Below are 17701 nucleotides of genomic sequence, written 5' to 3'. Positions count from 1 at the left end.
CTCAGTCAAGCAAAAGAGTGCAGAGTAATCAGTTGGATTTATAGTTTGCAGGGCTCAGAAAAAAAAATCAACATAAACCTTTGGATATAGCAGAAACAGAAAAATCCCCTTTGGGCAGCCCTAACCTGGCACCAGCCAAATAAGGTCATGCTACATGAAGGTTTCCTGTTAGGTGATGGGAGATAGAGGCGGATTAGAGCCATATGGCACGGCCTATCATACCTTCTGACTTAAGATAACAAAGCCAAGCTTTGTGCTTAGCTGTTTTTGACTGACATCATCAATTTTATTTTATGTTGGTCACCTCCGGTAACAGGAAAAAATGGCCTAGGGTTGATAATACATGCTTTTTTTTTTCTCCTTTTAGTATTAAGATGCCTAGAAGCTAGTTTTGTGCCGTTATAAATTTCAAAGAATTAGTAGCTTGCTCTTCTATCACCCATCCTCCGGCAACCGTCAGCCCCACTCCCCCTTGTTTTCAGTTTGTACCTTGCAAATGAGAGGCAGCCTTATTCAGAACCAGATGTAAGGCTCCTAGAGAATGAGCATAAGCTGGTGTACTTTAAGCCTAATGGGAAGTTTTATATGCAAGGGCCTTGAACTGATTAGTATAATTCCCTCTTTAATACAGCTGTCCCTCCAGATTAAGGTAAACCAAATGTTGCAATCAGAGATTAGTGTACCTTGCCAGTTATTAACATCCCCAGTGCTCAGCAAGCACGTCAGACGCTAATGCTGTGTATTTATTTGCCACTTCCCCACTGTAACTTGAACTTCTGCACCTGTCAAAGCATTCCAGCGAAGAGAGGGGCATTATTGGAAAGCAAAAGTTTTATACCTGTACACCTGTTTTGTTTTGTCACAGCTTAGCTTTGCTTCTGGCATGCCAGGACTGCCAGGTGCTTTAATCTGCTACTCTTCGGGTTTTGTAAAGAGAGACTTTGTGGGCTAAATTGCATTTGTTGCTTTCACATGCTTTCCTTTATGCAACTGGAGAGCTGCTCACCTAAACTGGTGGCGGGTGTGCATGCACGTGTGTGTGTGTGTGTGTGTGTGTGTGTGTGTGTGTGTGTTTAGAAAAGAGGTAAAGGGAGGGTGAGGTTTCTTTCCCAGATGACACACCGTATCTTCGGTGCTCCTCAGCTTCAGCGGTGTCTGAAGTCACAAGGTGGGTCTCACAGCTGTACTATACTTGGCAGGATATCCTGCTTTCTTGCAACCCAGATGTCAAGAAAGACAAAGTCCTGGCTATCTCAGAAAGATCTGGCTCTGTTTCTTTCCCTCCTCGGCCCCCACCGGGGCACACTTGGACTTTAGGGCTGAGCACATACAATAAGCACACCGCAGCAGCTTGGGGCGGTGGTCAGGGTGGGCTTTCGGTAACATTTGGTCCAGTCTCAGTGCTTCCTGATCCTTTTTCATCAATGTGACATATGGTCCCTGCAAGTAAAGGGAAAATAATGGAAAGTTTGAAGAAGAGGCCTCGCGGTTGCTGAATAAAGTGTCTTTGTGATTTTTATCAGCATCTTTATTTACTCAGAGGTTGAGCATCAAAAAAAAGGGCTTTCTGTGAAAAAAGCATAGTTTGCTAAGGAACCAAGAGGGTCATCTCAGGGTTTGATTTTTTATTTAGCTTTTCACATTTGGGGTTTAAAGCACATAGCTATGCTGTTACAGAGCAGTCACCTGAGGCCACAGCCCTGGGGCAGCACCAGGCCCCCTGAGTTCTGGCACAGACCGGAAGGAGCCACAACTCCTAGCTAACCCGGGACTCTGGAGGCTGTGCCTGCTCAGGTTGGGATCTGTGCTCGGGGAACTTTCTTTCCTTCTCCCTCCTTTCCCCACCTCCATCTCAGTGCCCGCACGTCGATTGCCTGCTGCAGAGTTTCTCCATATGATGGTTTAATTGCAGATTTTTAAAAAAGACAAAAATATGTTCCTATCTTAGGAATTATGTCTTGCAGCCTACTAAATATGCTAATGCAGCACTAAGCAGGGATAAAGTTCTTGCCATCCCCCCCAACAGTTGCGCCGCGCCCGCTGCCAAGCGATTGTTAATTGTGAAGCACAAGCAGGCTTTGCAATCCATCTTAATTGTCATACTTACTTCAGGTTTCGTGATAAGGCTCGACGTTCTGTTTAAAGTGACGATGTTGACAAGGGGAAAGGGCGTGGGCCCGCGCCTGTGGTTCTGCAGGGGCCGCGCGCTCTGACCTGCCCCAGGTTGATAGGGACGGTGTGAGAGGGGATTGGAGTTGTCATGGGGTCCCCAGGCGGTTGCCCGGAGAGCCGGTCTGCCCGGCTTTTTCCTGTTCGGATCCCACCACGTGGGGCATTGATGAACTCAGCACCAGGCTGAATGGGAGCTTTTTGGCAGCTGAGACACTGGGGCTAAGCTGCAGGTCAGAGATAACACCGGCGCGGGGCTCCTCCTGCACGCGGGCCCTGCGCGCTTTCTTCCCTCCCGAGCGCAGGAAATGGCTCCTGGTAAATGCGTCCACTCTGCAGTGTTCCTTTCTTCTAAAATGGGGCTTGACAGATTGGACTTTTCAGCTCCCCCACTGTTTCACCACCTCTGCTCTCCACCTCAGAAATACCCTCCAGGAAGCAGGAGTTAATCTCGGTGAGGAAACGATAAGGTGATGCTGGATGTTCAGGGGGAAGCAGGAGGATGGGCTGCCTGGCTGCTGCGGCCCAAAGAGCCCGGTAGCTCCCACCTTGGAGGCTGTGCCCTCCCGGAGCTCAGGCTCGGGACCCACCAGAAGAGGCTCCCCGGCGGCGCCCCCCCCCCCCCCAGCGCGGTGTGGCGTTAGGGCACAGGAAGAACACACTCGTGGCAGCGCTGACTTTTACAGACAGGCTCTCTGGTCCTGATGGGGCCTCCCCCTCCCAGGGTGCATGGCTGCTGCCACCCAAGTGCTGCTGCGTGGTCTGGCATGCGACAAAGAAGCTGGTAGCAAGACTTACTTGAATAGTCTCTGGCCAGCAGGCTATGTTCACACAAAAGTGATGCAGAGAGAATCCCCTCTGGTTTTGAGTGTCTGCCCTACATTTGGGCTGTTGAAGCTCCATGTAAAGGAAAGGTATTTGACATCGATTCTCGTGTGGTATTGATTAGTGAGTGTGAAACTAATACATCGAAACTGCCTCTAAACCAAGTCGAATTCTGACTCTGGGCGCAGGCATGCGGCCTCTGTGAGGTCTGCAGTGTTCTTTTCTCTGTTTGAGTACTTGATGCAGCCTGAAGGGGAAGGGATGGGCATGAGTACAGGCCGTGTGTATGTGTGTGTGTGTGTGTGTGTGTGTGTGTGTGTGTGTGTGTGTGAGTGAATGCGCACGTGGTGAGAGGGTATGGGAATGGGAAAGGGAGATGGAGTGGAGAGAAGGGCATGGGAATGGGAAGGCTTTCTGGTCAAAGTTCAATACTCGCCAGAGAATAAAGGGGCTGTGGGTGGAAGTGAGAGTAACAGTACGTTCCTAGGGCTAACACCTTGAACAGGCAGCGCTGCGATGCTGCCCTTTGATCTCTGTCACCTCTTACCAATTCTGTGCACCCTTTCTGTCCTCCTAGGGCTAAGCAGAGAGAGAGAGAGAGAGAGAGAGAGAGAGAATGTGAGCCAGCGAGATGCATAAGAGCCAGAGATGGTGAGTCAGTCACCCAGAGGAGAATGACTCAGCGTTGGAACTCCATCAGCGTCTGCTCTGATGCAGGTGGTGGCACCAGGCCTGCCGTAATAAAACAGTTTTCAGTCCTCTCCATCCACTTGTCCTCTGCAGCCTGCATCTTCTTTGAGTTTGCACTGCACTCATTTCTGGACTTATTCAAGATGCCTCTCTGGCTACCACTGGTGGGGCACTTCCTAGGACCTTTGAATTTCCCTAAGTTTAACTTCAGTGAAAGTAGCTAGAACAGGACCCCAGTACAATCACCGATACACAGTGGATGCTGGGTAAATCCTCAGCGTTCCTCCTTGAAGAACGACGCCAGTTGAATTTCTCGTGTACCGCCTCCTCTGGCTGTGTTGGTCAGCTGTGGCACTGCCTGAGGGAATTGGAGTGCTTGGAAGGAACTCCTATCCTGAACAGAAGGTTTAGGTTCAGTTGTGTTTTCTATCTGTATGGTCCAGACACAGCGTGAACATTTGAATTGACCCCAACTATTCTAATCCTAGAATATGTGGGAGACAGCAACCTCCACAGTGCAATGTTAAGAGCCTGGATGCTTGTCCTCCAAGTATCTCCCCTGCTTAACAATGGCACCTGTTAACATTCCTGACATTTCATTTAGGAGAGCAATTCCTGTAAGTAAAAGCATGTTTTTCTTGATAGTCTTCTCTATAAATGCAATTAGGATACTTGAGGGAGGCCACCTTTAATTATGTGAATAATGTTGACAAGTGGAGAGAGAAAAACTGGATGCAAATGGCAGGTGAGTGGAAGTTTATTAAGGATGATACCACTCTTCAACCACAGAATGGGGCAATGGGTTTGCTTTGTATTCCCCCAAATAATTTCGGATCAAGAAATATAGAGAGCAGAAGAGTGTTGGTCAGCTTTGTGGAACAAACAGAGTTTAATTTTGGGTCCATTTTTTTTTCATTAAGACCACTAATTCTTGATCACCCTACCCCAGCCCTTGAGAGAAACTGCTTGTGCCTATGTTAGCTTGGCCTATTCAGAATCCTTCACCTTGGAGATGGAAGGCTAGGGATTGTCAGGCGTTTTTCTACTGTAGATGGTATTTTCACATATTGGCCGCTTCCCTGGGTATACCTTGCCTGTGGTACAATGAGCATTCTATTTAAACCTTATTGTAAACATGTCTCCTTTTAATAGACATACCTTTTCCTGAGATTCTTCAGTGTCCCTTTGGAAAGGCACATCCTTTTCCTTTGTTCATGTTCTTCACATCCCATCACTGGGTGAGTTGCTGCCTTAAACAATACCCTAATTATCTGGGTGCTATTTTCCCACATAGTTTGTATGCCCTTGCCCTTTCTCCAAGAGCCTTACTCCCTGTAAGTATGTTTATGTGTGTGTACGTATAGGTTGTGACAGTGGATTTCTATGCATACATATATATGTGTATATATATGCATGTGTGTGTATATGTGTGTGTGCATGAAATTAGCCCATCCCATGTGTTTTGTAACAGGTTTAGGTTAATGGTTGTTTTAAACACTGAAGACTGTTAAGTCACCAATGAGCCTTCTCTTCTTTGACTTTATAATCTTAAACCTTTAAGTTTTCATCATGTATCACATGATTTTTGTCATTGGCTTTGTTCTTGTTTTAAAAAGTGCGTGCTTTAATTTTTTTCTGACTGCAATAATCTTACATTCTTATTGTAGACTATTTGGAAATACAGAAAATTATGGGTAAGAATAAACTTACCCATAATTCCACCATCTATAGTTAACCATTGTTACAACTTTTCTACCTCTTGACTTATTGTTGTAGGTATTGAGAATGCATGGGTTACTCCATAATTTTTAATTTTTTTCCCTTTCCTTTTCAGACTTTCAACTCTCCAAGTTCTCCCCATTCCTTTTATGTTGATGAGTCCCAAGTGGGACCAATATAGCACTCCAGTATCTAAAGCTAGATCTGACTTGTATTCTGGGAAGGTTAGCTCACAGCCTCTACATTCTGTATTTTGAACTTCTTAATATGCATTTTCCTGCTCTGAATAAGTGATTTATTTTGTGATCTTTGTTAATACTTCTTTTTAAGCTTGAAACAAAAGAATTTATCTAAAAATAACCAAAGACTGTTATCCAAGACTTTAAAGTAGCATGAGCTAATAGGTTGACACCTTTGATCCTTAGGTAAAAAGTTACAGTTCTTTTGTTGGTTTTCTGCAAAAGGAGGAAGTTGTGGCAAATTACTCAGTTAAATGCTATTTTATGCATGAAGGAACCTGCTTTTGACAGCTAATAAACAAGTTGCAACATTTTTTTTGTGTAAAGTAGCTTATCTATTTAACATTTATTTATTGAACTAATCCCTACTATGTGGCAGGCACTGTTCTAGACATGGGGTCTCAGGGGTAAATAAAACCAACCAAAACACACCCTTGTGAGAACTTACCACTTTAAAATAAAGTAGTTGAACTTTTTTACTTTCGACTTAAATTCCCACTTCATTTTCCAAATTCGGTGTCAGTTTTGAAGCATGTGGGGAAAGTGCTCTATTATTACAATATTACTATATCAAATAATCTCTCCTTCCAGAGATATCTCTCATTCATTATTCTCCAAGTTCCACTTTTTCAGTTGGCAAACAAATATAGTGGCAAAGACCAATTTTGAGTTAAAAGAAATGTCTTTGATTTTAACATATGTTGTTTTATTGAGGAAGGTGGTAAAAAAACAAAAAATGAAACAGGAGGGGAAAGAGTGGATATGTTCTTACTACTATTTTGACAAGTGAATGCAGGAGGTAAAATTAGGAGGGGTACTTTATTTTCCTGTAGAGGTGACAGTTATGTATTTGAGATTATGAATTTTGCCACTTAGCTTGAAGAATAATAGAAAAATAACTATTAGTAGCCAAGCAAAGAAATAATGTGAGGCAGAAAACATAAGCCAAAACTTTGTTATTTAAACAAATGTGTAGCCCATGGAGTTTCTACTAGACACGAGGTCACTGAAGATAGAAAGAAGTATGTAGAAGTTAAGAAGTGAAGCAGAAATTGGTTTTCTCAGTGGTTTTATTACCCACTTGTTTCAGTTTGAGTGTGTTTTCAGTAGTTTGTCAATCAGACATCAAGAGAGATGCATTTTACAGATAGGATTGGACAAGTTTTTATCAGAATCTAGGCCATGCCGTAGGCAGTTAGAGGGTGAAATGGAAATATAGAGTTTAAATGGATACTACATGAGAAATTATCCTGAATTCTTGAGTTTATGTGTAAGAATGGAGTCTTTGTTACTTTTTTTTAGAGGTTGATGAAAAAAGTATGTGTTATAACTCAACCAAGAAAAGAAGAGTGTACATTGAAGACAAGAACTTGTGCAGTTAAATAAGTCAATCTGTGGGACAGAATATAGCTGATGAGTAGTGACTGAAGATGCAGACTGTCATCTAGAAGGGTTGACCAAATTATTCACAAATGCTGGAATAGTTGGAAGAAGAAAGAAAAAAAAGGAGGGAAGAAATGAAGGACAGAAAGGTGAAAAAAAGCAAACAAACAAGGGAAGACTATAATGGATTATATTAAAGCATAATTATGTTGGAGTTTCAATACTAGCTGATCACTAGGGAAAAATGATAGTCTTTAGGTGGAGTTGTGTAATGTACATCTATAATTAGTTGGATATGGGATAATCTAGGAACAAAGGATATAATAAAATTATGTTTACTAGGAACTATAGGAAATCCTTTCCAGCTTAAGTGATACTTTGTGGAAAAAGATCTAGAGACTCTAAGTTTATCTTTTAATCCAGTTTTTATCCTTATTTTAGCATGGTATACTTAGTTTTAAAAAAAGGTAGGCTAAAATCAACCCTTGATTTTGTTTCAAATTCCACCAGACTCTGTCCCTGTCATATCTCAAAACAAGTCACAATCTACTTGCTCATTGAAGATTTTCTTTCTTTTGTGAGATGAGATACAATACTATTCAGAAACCTATAGAGACATGTATTTTTTTATTACTTATGACTATGAGCATAGTCTTGACATGTCAGAAAACAGAAAAAGTGTCCTCACATTTGGAAAAAGTATACAAAACACCCAGCATAGTGTGCTGCACCCATGCTTTGTCTAATATTAATTGACTAGAAGCCCGATGCATGAAATTTGTGCAAGAGTAGGCCTTCCTTCCCTCGGCTGCCAACACTGGCTTCCCATGCAGCCCCGGCTTGGTCCGGAAGGTCTTCCGGAAGGACAGCCGGTCTAATTAGCATATTATACTTTTATTATTATAGCTGTTGATGAGAGAGCACATGTCACTAACAAGAACCTCCTGCCTAACTCTGGGTCTTCAGAGGCCTGAAGACTTTTGTGAGCTGGAATGATGCCATGTTGTGGTAATTCCTTATGTTTAGAATAAATGGAGAGAGAGTTTTCCTTTTTAAAAGCAGAATTACTGATGAATTTAGTATGATATATATTGCATGTATTAATTCTTCAATAGTTTCTTAATTCAGAAATCTTTTTAAAAAATTAAAAATATAGACTGCATGCTCTATGTCTCCAATATATATAGTGAGTATATGCATTAGTGTGTATATCTATATAGATATACATATACATATACATATACATATACACACAGAGTATGTATGCATACTGTGCAATATGAAATTTAAAAATAAGAAATGAAAAGATATTATTTGTACTTTAAAAAGAATCAATGTCTTAGAACAAAAGAAATGGAAATCTTTACAATTATTTTATGTTCAGTATTCACTGATCAATGAGTATTCATAAAATATCTACTGAATAAAAAGATGAAGAAGGCACCATTATATCCTCAGAGAACTTTTAATCTGATGGGTTAAAGACAATCACAATGCAAAGCACACCACTATTTGTATAAGATAGCCAAGGAACACTGAGATGAAAATAACAAAAATATCTAACCCTGAAGAGTCCTTATTATGTGTCAGGTGCTATATGATATATTTTAAGTGTGTTGACTTACTTGATCCTCACAACAATTTTATCAGTTATAGGTACTCCTACCACTTCCCCACCCCCTCCACCTCCGACTTTCCAGGTCAAGTAGCAGAGAATTATAGATATTAATAAGTTACAAGGTAGGCCTGGGAATTGAGTGTTTGACCCTAGAGATAGAGATGTCAACCATTATACGCCACTGCCTCCTAGGGGATGGGGAGAGAGAAATTACCTCTGATTGGGGAGGGGTCAAAAATGATCTCTTGAAAAGAGACCCTTGAGCCAAGTCTTACAGGATTAGTAGGATTATGGCAGGTATAGCAATGGAGAGGGAAGGCCAGTTAGAGAACAATGGTGGAGGGGGCAGAGTTCAGGCTTGGGCAACACAGAGCCTAGTGCAGCATTGGGAATACTCAAAGGGTGCAGTTGAGAGGTGGGGCAGTTGGGGGCTGAAAAAGAGAGAGGAGGGCGAAGGAACTTGGTCTAAATTCAGTAGGAGCTAAGTATAAAATAGAGTAAAAGAATCATAATAAAAATCCAAAGAATGAATGTTAGTAAGGGGTAAATCATTATGAGGAGAGTTTCAATCAGCAAAGCCTTCTTAGAGGAACTGGATATTAGACTAGGCTTTCAAGTTGATGGGAATGTAGTAAATAAAGCCTGTCACCCACCTGGAATACTATGATTTTAATAGGAGACTAGAACATAGGAAAAATGAGGAAAGCTGATAAAAGTCCATTTTTCATGCGTCTGCTGAGGGACAAAGTTAAATAAATAAATTCCCACCTCAGGCACCAGAGGAGGCAGAATAGAAGTGTTGCCCCCAATCATCTCCACCTCAGTTAATGGTTTACCATCCACTCTGCTGTTCAAGTGAAAAACATGACTGTTATTTTGATCCATTTTCTTCCACTCACTCAAAAATACGTCCTGAATCAGCCATGGTTTGATTTCTTTTTATTAGGTTCCCCGTAGAGCTGGACACCCAATGTGCTGTTTGAAGGCCTCAATCAGATCAAGTCACTTCCTGATTTAATATCCCCCAATAGCTGCCCACTGCTTTTAGAACACATTCCAACCTCCAAATCCCTCAAACTTCCAGGCTTGCTTTATTTTGCCTTTCATTATGCATCAGCCTTCCTGCCTTTCTTCTGTTCCTTAGACTCAAAAGCTCATTCTCATTGTAGGGCATTTTTACTCTTTTATTTTTATTTATTTATTTATTTTTGTGGGGTGGGGCTGTCTCTCTTGTAACAGACAATTAGCTCAAATATCCTAGCCTTCCCCTGGACAACCAACCTGATTTGTTAAGAAGCGGGTCACTGTCTTTGTATTTAGAATATTTTATTCAACTCAGTCTTTATCCTTCTACCCAATTATACTTTCTTCAGAGTTCTTTTAATTTCCTGAAATTATCTAAACCAATATCTGTCTATGTCTGTCTCTCCCCAGAATAATGAAATGAATTTTGGCTCAAGAGAAAAGGACTTGCTTTGTTTTATCCAGTGCTGCACACTCAGTGCCCAGCAAAGAGCTTTGGAAGTAGTAGGTGCTCAATAAATTGTTGTTAAATGGATGAAGAATGAATAAAAAGAATGGGAGTGAGGATGGCTTGAGTAACGGGCAGAAGATTATGTTTTATCCAATAAATGAAGTAGCTTGTGGAATAAGTCATGTGGATAATATTTCTAACTTTGCCCTATTTCAACAATTAACCAAGTTGCTTTCTTCTTTGCATACCAGTTTATTGATGGTTGGTAGGTGGACTAAAAGGCTTTCGTGTTACAGGGGAAAAAACAAGCCTGAGATTTGAAATTAAAAAAAAATGGAGTTAGTTAATCCACGGGGTGGGTGAGAGCTCAGCCAGAATGCTCTTTGGAATCCAGACAATTCAGTGACAGTGACACTCTGGTACAAGTGTTGGCGGGGGGGTCAGATGAGATAAGTTTGTGACATGCGCAGTCACTCTCGATGGGTTTGGTTTTAGACCAGCCGTGGGCAAACTACGGCCCAAGGGGCCAGATCCAGCCCGTTTGAAATGAATAAAACTAAAAAAAAAAAGACCGTACCCTTTTATGTAATGATGTTTACTTTGAATTTATATTAGTTCACACAAACACTCCATCCATGCTTTTGTTCCGGCCCTCCGGTCCAGTTTAAGAACCCACTGTGGCCCTCAAGTCAAAAAGTTTGCCCACCCCTGTTTTAGACAGTATTACATGGCGACATTTAAATCTGCATGGGGAATGCTCCCAGTTCCCTTCCTAGCAGGTATAGGATTGCACCTTCAACAAATATGGGTATCTTTTGTCCAGTGTAGTTCTCCACTATCTTAACAGATGGAGTTTATTTTCCAGGAGAAATAGTGATTTCTAGGCAAGGAAGGGTTGTAGGAGCTATTTATGTTTACTTTTTAAAAGGAGTACCTTCCTGGCAAGAAAGCAAGTAAATAAGCAAGCCGACTCCACAGCTTTCTTGGAAGGAGTCAGCGCGGCAGGTATGGGAGAACTCCTCTGGCCAGCCCTCGCTTCCCTGTGCTTTCCTCACACTTGCGTTGGCACAGTTGGTGGAGTTTATTATTAGCCGCATGTCCTACAAGCCATTCATTCACAGAATATGGCCCTGGGAGAGAAATCTCCATGTGAAAATAAAATTGTCATTGTTTTTCATTTGCTTAGGGGGGCATTTCACATAAAGGAAGAACAACCCTACATAGAAAAGACCTCAATTCAGAAAACAAAACAAAAAGCAAAGGTGAGGGGAGAGAGAGACAGATGTTCTCAGTGGAGTCAGATTGGAACTGAAAAATGAAGATTTTGTTTCGTGCAAAGCTGGTTGCCTTGCCAGTCTCAAGCTGGCACTGTGGGCCTGCTGGAGCTGCTGAGCCCGGCTGAGGAAAGGAGACAGTCTGCTTAGCCTCCCCATGTGTCTCAATATGTTTTTGATTTTGTATTTTAAAAATAAGGTGAATGATCTCGAAAGAAAACCATTGCAGGTGATTTTATTCTTTGCTTTTTCTAAGGGACAATTAAAAGGCAATCCTGGTCCTATTCCAGAGATTTTCTCATTTCTTAGTACAACTGTAATTTAGGCACATAGAATAGTGCAATGGTGTTATTAGATATTATCGTGTTTACTTTATTCATGAAAATGTGTGACACACCTTATTTGTATTCTTTTTGAGGAAATGTCCTGGAGTGGGTTTTGTCCGAGTTCCTTTTTGTGCCTGTCATAAGGTGTGTGTTAGAATGTTAGTTCCTAGGAATAAGAATAGCATTTCTTTTTTTTGAGAAAGCATAATGATTTTGAGCTTTGAGGAGTTTCAATGGGCTATTGTTACAATGCTCCAGCCTACCAAATCCCACTGTGACACACTTCCTACCTCCAATGGCAGATATTTATATTTCAAATTAAATAAAACTATAATTAATTTTCTTTGGAAAAAATGTTTGGAATGTTGTTTCTTCAGGATCTAGGGGGTAATTGGAGATACCCCAGGCTATTGCAAAACCAGGGCTGGCGATCACTGCTTTAGTGATTAGCACTTTGTAAGCCTTTGAAAAATATTAAAACCAGGAGAGATTGTCTAATTTCTGGTGGGTGGATTCACATTAGTATAGTATAATGTGTTAACAAATACTCAGAAAGGAGGCTGTGGATCCAGGAAGATGGCTTTTGCAGAAGGCTTTTATCCAAATTAATTCAAAGAATAACAGGAACCATTGTGTATTGGGGCAGAAGGAATAAGGTGACTCAATTAAGCGATAGAGAAATCTCCAGGAAAAAAAAAATTGTCTCATGTCAACCCAATACTAACAATAAAATTCTCATTACTGAAATCGATAATCCTCTAATAAATGCATAATAACTTCAAAAAGGATTGTAAAGTATTTTTGTATGATTAAATATGCACTAAATATGGAAATGAAATACTGCTTTTCTTTAAGAATGATAAGGTTCTCTTCCATGTCTCTAAAGAGTATCTTAAATGAGAAGGATCAAAAGAGTAATTTGAAATAAATTCACCTGCTGAATTTGTGCCTGAACTGACTACATTTACCTAATTTATTTTTGGCTTTTGCTTAGCTCTAACCACGGTGACATGGAGAAACTAATGCCACAGTCTCCTGGGTTGCTGGGAGGTTTGTACCAGGCAGCAGTGAGCAAGTGAGGTGGTGCGTGCCCAGTAGGGGGTCTTGCTCAGTAGGAGGTCTTTGGAGTTGGACTTAGGCAGAGCGTGAAGAACCACTGGGCAGTCTGGCTCGTTGGTACCACTAACCTGTTGCTATTTTATAGATCCAGGAAAACAATCTGATCCCTCTCCACATTCGGATTGAGCCCAACACACTAGTAGTGGTGGATTGAGAGAGTTCAGAATCCACTTATTTGATACTAAAACCTAGATTGGGCCCTGACCGGTTTGGCTCAGTGGATAGAGTGTCGGCCTGCGGACTGAAGGGTCCCAGGTTCGATTCCGGTCAAGGGCATGTACCTTGGTTGTGGGCACATCCCCAATAGGGGGTGTGCAGGAGGCAGCTGATCGATGTTTCTTTCTCATCAATGTTTCTAACTCTCTATCCCTCTCCCTTCCTCTCTGTAAAAAATCAATAAAACATAGTAAAAAAAAAAAAACCCAAACAAAACAAAACAAAAAAAAACCTAGATTGGCCCTGTGACTCTCAGGAATAGAGTCAGGACATTTAGTAGTGTTCAGAGATACACAGTTCATAGACCTACAGCTGAATCTGCAGTTTGCAAAGCAAAGTAAGTAAACAGGTAGACCGAGAGAGGATATGCAGCCCTGAAAACACTTCTGCTTTGTCTTTTGGCAGAGATGCCTGGTGTGGGCTTCCTGAGTTTTTTGCCTGGTGTTCTGCAGGAAAAGTCGCATTCCAGAAGATAGGCTGGCCTGTCATCCTGCTTCTGAAATGTCTAGAGGTGCTCTGACATCTAGAAGTTTCCTTCCCCAGCCTGTTTTCCTGAGATAATCCCCACCACCTGGTTGATAACACAGGTCACATCAGGCTAACACTTGGGTAGTCTTGCATACATGCATACATTCTCCCTGTAACTTTTTTTGAGAGAAGAGAAGTCCCTATTTCCTTTAAAAGAGGATATATGTCAATAAAGCTGAGAGAGAGATGGGGGGGGGAGGGAGAGAGAGAGAGAGAGAGAGAGAGAGAGAGAGAGAGAAGAGGAAAGAGAGAACTGGATGGATGGATGGAGGAGAGGAGAGGAGAGGAGAGGAGAGGAGAGGAGAAGAGAGGGGAGGGGAGGGGAGGAAGGGAAGAGAGGACATCTAACATTAATATAGAAAGGGATCCCTTTCACTTTGAACCTCTACTTATCTTTACCATCTAGACCTACAGGTACAAATACAAGTGAAGTCCAACTTCAGAACCACAATAATGCTATGATCCTGAAGATCCCAGTCTCTGGATACTTTTCACTCATTTATTTATATATATTTCTTACTGCTGTTCAATTTTCATTCATGTGGTTTACCTCTTAGCTCTCTTCTATTTTTGTATTTATTTCTTATATTTTAGGATTTGGGGTCCAAGATACATTGCAAACTTGAGGGAGAATAAAACTAGATACGTTGATGAAAATAGCCATTTCCTTCCTAGGCCAGAAGCACTTGGAAGGGGAGCAGTGAACTTTCTGGGTGGCTCCCAGTCTGCTTTGGGCTACTTAGGTTGTCAGTCTATGGCTCAGTTCATTGGCACCAGAAGCCTTGGTTCCAAGATGAAGGCTTGAATCCCCAACAGTTTGTATGGGGATTCAATGCAGCCCCTATGGAAATTCTGGTGTTGAAGGGGACTGGTGAACATGTAAGTAACAAGGGTAAAATCCAGCCCATTCCTGGAAAAACAAAGCCTGTGGCCTCGGGTCAATTTTTGCAATTGGACAGAACATGCTGCCACTTACAATGTAAGCTTGTTTCTCAACCTCCCTGCATCTCTGTTTCCTCATCTGTAGAACGGAGATAAGATTTGCTCCCTTTCTACCTCACCAGGATCTGTGAAGATTAGATAATGGTTGTAAAGTCCTTGTACAAAGGTAAAAGCATTATCATTAAGAAGGAGATTAGTCAACAAATAAAAAAGAAAATATTGGAAGGACCTCCCAAAGAGCATTGCCTAAACATTTTTGAATCAGTATCAGCCCTTTGCAGTCTCATCCATTCTGAGTTTGGTTTAGTTATAAAAAAAGTTAGAGGTGAATCTTTGACCTTTCTATTTGTTTATAAGGTTAAAAAATGGTTTGATAGCAAACATTTGTATTAATAAAAACGAAGTGGGCTTTGAATCTGAAACAGGTTTTATTTGAAAAAGGAGGCGAAAGCTTAGGTCTCCAGGAACATATGGGCCGCTGAGGAATATTTGCATGTATTTGATCTGCAAGCATGCTTCGGTGATTTTCACAGTATACCTTGGAGTTTAAGTCGTAGCTCCGCAGCCTAATTCACTCTCCCCAGCTTGATTATGGCACACAGCGACAACTTCATTTTTAGCATTAAAAAAAAAAAATCCTCTTCACTTAATTCAGACAGTGACCTGCAGGCCTCATTCTGACTGAAGGAGCCATTCAGAATACTTGCAGACAAAAGCAGGGCTTTTTCCTAGCAACCAGATCAAAGCCAAATCTCCCAGAATAGCTCCCTCCCAGGTTTCCTTTGGCGCATAGGTTCACAAGGATTCTAAGGCCTGTGGTATCCAGTTCAAACTACTCTTTCAAACTGAAATGGCAAGGAAAACGGAGGAATTTTTGCAGCCTGAAAACTGGTGAGCGTTGCAGGAGCACTTAATCTTGGGAGAACACGGTGGTCATTTGGAGCATCCCTAACTTTATTATCGCCTGCATCTGCGTGTCCATTCTGTTGGACTCCCACAGAATGAGGTCTCTGTTTCCTCTCTGCCAGTACCTAATATCAGCTATGCCCAGGAGCCGGCTGATGAAGACTTCCTGTTTGTTTTGAGTCACTGTGAGAGTGATAAATATACTTCAGCTTTCTGCTTGAGAGGAAAGAAACCAGCTGCCCTGAACTAAAGAAAAAAAAATGCAGAAATTCCACTGAATGGCCCTGTTATCATAGAGTTTCAAGGGCAGCATCAAAATGAAAACTATAAGCCAGGGCAAAGTAAATAATTTCCATATTAAAGCATCTTGCTGCATGCATAGGCCTAAGTTGTTTGTCTTTAATCATTTAGGCGAACCATGCATTTTTCACTCTTCTAAGGCTAACTCGGCAATGTTTAGAAATTTTTTAAAAAAATGTGAACTTAAACGGACAGAGTAATGGTGAGCTATATAAATAAACAATTACAGTTGTGGTTTTTTGATCTGACCACAAGCTTCTAATGCCACTTTTGCATGCACATATGATGCTTCTGGAAAAACAGTCCTGTTTACACTGTCAGTGGCATCCAATGTTGCATTGAGACATTTACATATGAGATTATTTGGATATAGAGTAGCCCGAGAACAAAAGGATACCATACAATTATTTAAAACAAGAACAACAGGAAGTCCTTGATAGCTTAAATAGTGCTTCTTAAATAAAGCTGTGGAGTTTTATGTTTCATCTCATTTTGTCCTCTTATTTTGAACAGGTTTTGAATTTGTGTGGAATTCCCGTCTTAACTTCGACCTGGAGAACAGTGAATTTAGGAAGCCTGTTGATCTGAATGTCTTGATCACTGCATTCTGGCTCCCTGGCTCCTGTCTTTTCTTTTTTTTCTAAGTTGAGGGTAGGCTTAACTTCCAGAAGTCAAAAGTTGAAAAAGATGGCAACAAGGTGATTGTGCTTGGAGTGGGTATGAATTGCTTATTTCCTCCCAATACCTATAGTCTTTTAAAGCAATTTATAATAGTAGAAGGAGAAGAATTTATTAATAATCTCCAGTAGAATTTTTGTTCAAATAAAGGAAATGTCTAATAAACAAGTTCAAAATAGTTATCAACAACACTTTTAATTTGTCAAATTATTGATGCAGATATGGAGACAGGATGCTGTGTGTTGGCCTTCTGACAACATACCTGGTCATATTTATAAACTGAGACAAGTACACATGAATTGTTGTGTATAGAGAAGGTTACCCAACATCTTGGAGTCAACGACTGGAACATGGTGAATTCCTGGGTGGGAATTACAGTGCTGAAGGCTTGATGGAGACTGGGTCCTTACTGTTGAAAAGCTCACATTAAACACATTCGTGTGACATTGGCAACTTTTAAGGAGGCCATGCATTTCGAAATGTTCAGCACATTAGTTAAAACAAAGCCAAATATAGTAAATTTGTTTTACTTCATAGATATGTTGTGATGTGTGTCTTTTTTATATTCTAACTTTGCTGACATAAGGAAGAGGAGAAAAAAGCATTTTTAAACATGATTGAGGATGGAAGGGTCAAACGTCTAAATAGCATATTTTCTGTCATAATGTATGACCTTAGAAAAAATAGAATCAGAGAATGGATGGTAATAGGAGGGGAAAACAAGAGTGAAGCCAGCATTTTCAGGGTAGGAAAGAAGGATATAAAATAAACTTATGAGATGAACGTTATTTGCTAAGATAAGTACACCCAGCGACAATTTTAGGGGGTATATTGGCCTCTGTACGTTAAAAAATGAGGTTAAATTTGATAGAAATACATGAGATGAGGGTTTAGGTGAGGTTTTTTTTGTAAAAACCTATCATTTAAAATAAATTGGAACTCAATTGGGTGGGACCTATCACTTACCAAATATAAAAAGGCGTGAAAAAACCGCCCATTACCTTTTCAGTGCTATTGAATGTCAAATATTTAGTGTTGAAGTGAAACTATTATGGTAACATTCTACACATATAAAGCCACCATTTTCTCAGCAATAGTCTTTGCTTAGTAGGTTCAAAACTGGCTGTGGTTGAGATGGCACACTTGTGAGCTAGCCTTAGGAATGATGGATCTATAGGAATTCCACTCATTAATAACCAACATCCATTTCTTTTCTTTCTTTCTTTCTTTCTTTCTTTCTTTCTTTCTTTCTTTCTTTCTTTCTTTCTTTCTTTCTTTCTTTCTTTCTTTCTTTC

At 40.9% G+C, this 17701-nt stretch overlaps 1 long non-coding RNA gene across 5 annotated transcripts in view; it reads left to right on the top strand.

Moving 5' to 3' along the window:
• The first annotated feature begins 2453 nt into the window (after positions 1-2453).
• LOC106725372 overlaps positions 2454-17701 on the top strand; it is a 15415-nt gene continuing 167 nt past the window's right edge. Inside the window, exons 1-7 of one of the 5 annotated variants that reach the window (XR_001361251.1) lie at positions 2454-2623; positions 4837-4922; positions 5519-5627; positions 10078-10170; positions 14608-14688; positions 16242-16445; positions 16626-16759. This is a non-coding gene — a long non-coding RNA (uncharacterized LOC106725372). Of the gene's footprint in view, positions 2624-4189; positions 4302-4836; positions 4923-5518; positions 5628-10077; positions 10171-13419; positions 13564-14607; positions 14689-16241; positions 16446-16625; positions 16760-17701 lie in introns of those variants that run through there. The other 4 variants (XR_001361252.1, XR_001361253.1, XR_001361254.1 and 1 more) reach the window with 4 other exon arrangements.

This window comes from Myotis brandtii, unplaced genomic scaffold, assembly GCF_000412655.1.
Source record: "Myotis brandtii unplaced genomic scaffold, ASM41265v1 scaffold1577, whole genome shotgun sequence".
Lineage (NCBI taxonomy): Eukaryota > Metazoa > Chordata > Mammalia > Chiroptera > Vespertilionidae > Myotis > Myotis brandtii.
The sequence above is the reverse complement of the archived record's forward strand: the minus strand, read 5'-3'. Positions and strand labels throughout refer to the sequence as shown.